This window comes from Epinephelus fuscoguttatus, linkage group LG3, assembly GCF_011397635.1.
Source record: "Epinephelus fuscoguttatus linkage group LG3, E.fuscoguttatus.final_Chr_v1".
Classification (NCBI taxonomy): Eukaryota; Metazoa; Chordata; class Actinopteri; order Perciformes; family Serranidae; genus Epinephelus; species Epinephelus fuscoguttatus.
The window spans coordinates 7627698-7633697 of record NC_064754.1 but is presented as its reverse complement, the minus strand read 5'-3'; the positions used below and the strand labels follow the sequence as shown (position 1 = coordinate 7633697).

At 44.0% G+C, this 6000-nt stretch overlaps 1 protein-coding gene across 1 annotated transcript in view; it reads left to right on the top strand.

Moving 5' to 3' along the window:
• Window positions 1-774: 774 nt before the first annotated feature.
• LOC125883334 (uncharacterized) overlaps window positions 775-6000 on the top strand; it is a 103120-nt gene continuing 97894 nt past the window's right edge. The window contains exon 1 of the mRNA XM_049567529.1: window positions 775-1323. The gene's annotated coding sequence lies outside the window, so the exon portion shown is untranslated. The remainder of the gene's footprint in view (window positions 1324-6000) is intronic.

The following is a 6000-nucleotide window of genomic DNA, read 5'->3' as shown; positions in this document are numbered from 1 at the left end:
GCACGCACGCGCGCACACGCCTCCTGTTAAAATATTCATTCCTGACACCTCAAAGGCCCTTTTGCCTCCCACCTGTATCCTCCGGCGGAGACACGCAGCCCGTGGCTTGTGGAAATCAACGCAAAGACATATCAATAATGAGATTTATTAAATCTAAAACTAGTGATTGATTACTTTAAATCATCTTGTCGGGTTTTAAATGTATATATTAATCATGCAGGAATCCCTGGAGACCGATCCGTGACTCACAGGCTGCCAGTCCCGTTTCAGAGCTTATATTTCGGCGCTGAGATGAATCCCCCACACACACACACACACACCCCTAACCTCACCCACACCCCACCGATTGGAAATGCACCGGGGACCCGCCAAGCAACCGCAACAGGCAGGTGTAGTCTCCACTGCATTTATTTACCCAGTCCCCCTTGGTTAACCAGCTTCACAGTTTTTGATCCAGTAAGTCGCGTGTGCGCCTCAGTTGAGGAATTCCCCGAGTTTGGAGAGACGAGCCGCGCAACGGGAGCGTAGTTTAAAACCCGCTGTCGGCGGGGGCGGTGGGCGACAACCTTCAGTTTATCTGCTTTACCTGGGATTCATCAGAGGACATCATTTTGGAGAACCTTGCGGGGGTCGTGGGGGGGCATTGATTGGAAGTAGAGAGACGGAGAGGCTTGGGGCTGGGCAGGAGACACCCCTGCGTGTCTTCTTCGATTATTCCCCCTGTCAATGTTCCTGATATTCTCCGGTGCAACGACACCGACCTGCCATCTCGAGCCGCCGGTAACCTCTCCAGTCTCCGGGGCGCAGCGCGTCAGTCTACCCTGATGGGGCGATTACTCCTGTGGTCAACTTGGATGCCACCTCTGGGCCCCTTATCAACATTTGCCCCACTGTTGAGGTGAACAGACGGGAATAGAAAAGACGGGAAAGAAGGAAGGACAGGAAAGACACGTGGGTTCCCGAGGCGCACCGTCGGATCCGGCTTTGATGCGCGCAGGTGTCCAGTTCATCAGCTCATTTTCTCCCCCTCTCTCTCAGCGATCTTACAGAGTTCTGCGCAAGACTGAAAAAAAATGTTCAAGAGGAAGACGTTCAGCCGAAGTGCTTTGAACACAGGAATGCTCCTGGTCGGATATTTGCTTTGGGTTTAAGGGGAAATCGCTCGGATATCAAACCTCTCCAGCGGAGACGCAGCAGAGGCTCTGGAGTTACAGAGAGCACGGGAGAAGAATTTGGAAAGTAGATCTTATATTTACGGATTACCAGGCTTTTTTCTTCTTCTCCTGAGACATATCTCCGCGCTCTTCTTTGATGTCTGAAAAGGTAAAAGCAACATTTTTTCCACCTCACCTCTCTGTTGCTTTTCTCATGAGCATAAATACAGTCACAGCGTTGGTTTAAGGTGATGAAGTCGGTGATAAAGAATACAACCCTCGATATAAACAAGAACCAACAAGGTTTCTGCTCACACAGGCTTTAATTTATTGTTGATATGCAGTGAAGTCTCACTTTTCAAATACCAGTTTAACACCTTGTTTTCTACCAGCTATGAGGAAAATCATAATCCGTCTTTAGGTGTAAAAATTAGAAGACGACTTCACGAGAAAACCCCCCCCAAAAAAACATAGGCCTACATTACGCACTGCAAAAACAAGACAAATAATGTCCAAAGACACAAAACAACATGCAGTTTCAGTTTACCATGACATCATATAATAAAGATAATTCTTCAGGATGTATAGTGCGTGTCATGTGATTTTTTTATTTATTTATTTTTTTTTTTTTACGAGGTTTCATGCGTCTGTTGATTATTGAAGAGAGGCGCAAATTCATCAGGAAAAAAAACCACAGGTGCTTTTTCAATTACGTGACGCCCTGCAGGTCGCTGCAAACGCGCAGCACATAATGAATTTCTGTTTTCTTCATATAGCTGTGGGTCAACAGGTCCGGGAGCGTCTCTCTGTCTCTCCTCCTCTTTCTCCTCCTTTCTGCACGTGCGGACTCTTCTAGAGAAAATATGAAAACTGAAGAAAGTATTGATCTTTTTAAAAATGTATTTATTTCCTGACTTGTGCAGCACTGACATTTTTGCTTTATTCAGATCTTGGCACTCCTGTCTTTATTGATTTTTTTCCAGAGTAAAGCGACCAAACGGGCAACAGGGGACGCTCTTTCAACTGATTTCGAGTAACCGGCTGCCTTTTCTAAATCCATCAGGTTTCTTGCTGCATGTTACAGATGAGATCACTTTCCTCTAGGTATTTCCATATGGAGCCTTGACTAATGCACAGTGAATGGATATAATTGATGCACTAATGATGAACAGGCAGTCTTGTATTACTGCTTCATCTTTATTATATATCCAATTTTCTTATGGATTAAAATTAACTTAATATGATGCATTAATTTATGCAGTGATGGATGGATAGATAGATAGATAGATAGATAGACAGATAGATAGATACTGCAGTTTGCTTCCTAATAAACAAAAGACTTTGTGTTTCTTTACCGCTGGAGAATACTGGTTCAAGATCCAAGAGGAGTGAGGCAATTAAAATCCCAGAGGATGACATTTCATCTCATCATCAGGAATGATCAGGAGGGCTGTAATTGGCTCATTACTTGTTCCCCTGTGCATGCTTGGCCTATCAAACAAGGACAGAATTTGTGACAGCAACATGACATCTCCATCAGAACCTTGACAGCACATGATACCTTTTTATTTGCTTGTATTTTACCTTCCAAACTGGGGGCTTTGCTGAGACCTCATGGTCTTGCTTGATGTTCACACGTACCGTGCAGGTCAGAGGAGCGAGCTTGTGACCACAAGGCTGCTGGTGCAAACCACCAGAGGGATTTGTGACTAGTGGGAAAAGGACTAAGGTTTTTATCTTACCGCTGTTGTGGTGCGTTTAAGCAAGGCACTGAATTCCCCAACTGCCCCTGTGGTGGTGCTCAGGCTGTAACCACACTGTCCTGGGTGTCTCCCACTTGTGAATATGTTAAACCATATGTTTTCATAGGAAACTCTACTAACTCTAACTTTCTCTGGATAAAAACACATCGTATAAACATTCACATGTGGGAGTTTCCCTGTGTTAGTGCTGTTTAGCCACTGAGCATTTGATGCTTGGATGCATCAATCAACTCCACTCACCCTATTTAATTATTTAATGGGTGTTTCCCATTTGTCTTGATTCTCCCAAGAATCAAGACAAATTATGGTTGATGACAAAGAGCTGTGAGGCCCAATCAGTGCCTAAATGTTTTTTGTAGAAATGGATGTTACAACTCTTAACAGCTACAGTGTACTCAATTTGAATTTAATTTGTTGATCAATCTTGAAGGACGTCAAATACAGCTCCAGGTGCTACTGCCAGCACACTCACTGTGACTGAAATCCAGGGACCGGTTGCACAAAACACCTTAAGTAAAGATTTTCCTTAAAGTCCTAATTAAGGTTTCCTCATAATAAAATCGGTTGTGCAAAACATCCTTAAGTCTTAAAGGTCTTAAAGGAAAAGTCTTAAAGGACACCTTTTTTTGTTGGTTTCTGATGTCACAAGTCACTGCCCGAGCGCTGGATTTCGACGACTTCGGAGTGAGACCAGGCTCAAAAAGGAAGAAGAAGAAGGTCTCCTTAAAATGTGCACTTAAGTATTTACATTTTTCTCCTTGTGTTGGTCTTATACTGAAGAAATCCCCAGGCAGAACACAGAAGATCTTAGCAACCAAATTAGGGTGGAAAAAAAAACTTCTGTCACTGTCTTAACTGCAACATGACCGGTTAAATAAAAAAAAAAAAACTAACACAACCTAAGAAGAGTGTTCTGCAACCAGGAGAACCCAATGGATACGCTTCTGATTTGACTGAAATAATTTTTGTTGCATTTTTTTCCTACAATCATTTTCTGTTTTCTGGTATTTGGGGATCAGATTTCTTTTACAGTTTGTGCTTTTATGATTGTATTCCTCCAGAGGTATAATCTTCTCCTCCTCTGACCAATATGGTTTTCTCGTTTTCCCCCTTCTTTCTTTTTGAGCCCGGTCTCACTCCGAAGTCGTCGAAATCCAGCGCTCGGGTGGTGACTTGCGGCATCAGAAACCAACGAAAAAAGGTGTCGTTTAAAGTCTGCATGATACGCGACTGGTTGCTGTAATAGTTTCACGACGCCCAGTGGCGTCAGGGGGAACTGCGGCAGGACAAGGACGAAAGTTAAGGCAGCAAAAGTCAGAGTGGGGCGGGCAGAAGGGGTGGTGGATGGGTCCAGCACACATCGACTTTCACCAGAGAGAGTGGTGTTTGTGTCCTGTTGGATTTAAAGCCAAACCCTGGTCTTTTTTTTCCTAAACCTAACCATGCGCTTTTGTTGCCTAAACCCAACCATGTGTGTTGTCAAAGGGGAAAAAAAACATCAATTTGTGGTGTTGTACTGACGTAGTGTGTTTATTTTGAAAGAGACTGTATGTAAACGTTAAATTTCCTGTGAAAATGGAACTGTATTTTGAAAAAAGACAATGCATGTCTCAGAATGTCAACAACCAACGCACCCACCTTGCACGTTGTATGAGGATGTGGAGAGTCCACGACCAAACGTCAATACGTGACGAGGTCGCAGTGAGAATGTGTTGTTTTTTTCACTGTCTAAATTTAAGCCAACTTTGTGAGACGATAACAGGCATCATAAGTGTGAGTCCAGGCAAACAAACAATCTCCATGGAAACTTTACTGCTGTAATATCTCTTTCAACACAGTAAGTGAGTTAACATTTTTTCCTAACAAAGGAAACCTTTAGGGATTCTGTGCAACTGTGTTCATCCCTCAGCTGAGGAGAAATTAAGCCTTAAGTGTCATACTTAAAGGGATAGTGCACCCAAAAATGAAAATTCAGCCATTATCTACTCAGCCATATGCCGAGGGAGGCTCAGGTGAAGTTTTAGAGTCCTCACATCACTTGCGGAGATCCAAGGGGAGAGGGGGTAGCAACACAACTCCACCTAATGGAGGGTTTCGGCGCCCCAGATTCAACCGTCCAAAAACACATAATTGGAACCACAAAATATCTCCATACTGCTCGTCCATAGTAATCCAAGTGTCCTGAAACCCCGACATAAAAAGTTGTTTGGACACTTGGATCACTACGGACAAGCAGTATGGAGATATTTTGTGGTTCCAATTATGTGTTTTTGGACGGTTGAATCTGGGGCGCCGTGAGCCTCCATTAGGTGGAGTTGTATTGCTACCCCCTCTCCCCTTGGATCTCCGCAAGGGATGTGAGGACTCTTAAACTTCACCTGAGCCTCCCTCGGCATATGGGTGAGTAGATAATGGCTGAATTTTCATTTTTGGGTGCACTATCCCTTTAAGGAGTAAAAGTGTTTCGTGCAACTGGTTCCTGGCCCTCCATTTGGGGGTGGAATATATGACTTGCGGTTAAAGAGATGATGTAGGAAATGAGACCAAATGTGACATTAAAGAACAAAGATGTGTTCAAGAGCAATTCACAAGCTTTCATACTTTAGACTCGTGTGGATTTGCTCATACTACAAACACTTAATGTGCAGCAGGAATGAACGACCACAACTCTCTGGATGTGTGTTCTGGAAATCATCAACTTTTGGCTTTGAGGAAAAAAAAAAAAGTGGCTTAGCGCACTGATGTGAAGCAACACGCGTCCGACACAACTACAGCTGCATCCAGTGGCTCGTGGGGCTTGTGTGGTTTCAGTGTGGCTTAACGCTGGCTGTAGTCCCTTTAACTGGATGATCTTTGGATGACTGGATGACACGGCTGCTGAGGGAGAGATAGAGTGGGTAAAGGTCGGTGTGTGAGGGGGGGCGACACAATCTGTGAACACATAATAAAGTTGTTGCGTTGCTTGCTCTGCCTTTTGTGTCCAGTATACGCACAACTGTTTGATGGGTGTAAACCAGTGTGCAACTTACTGGGCAGTACAAACTTTCTGCACTGTTTCACTGGTTACGCAGGGAATGTTGTTG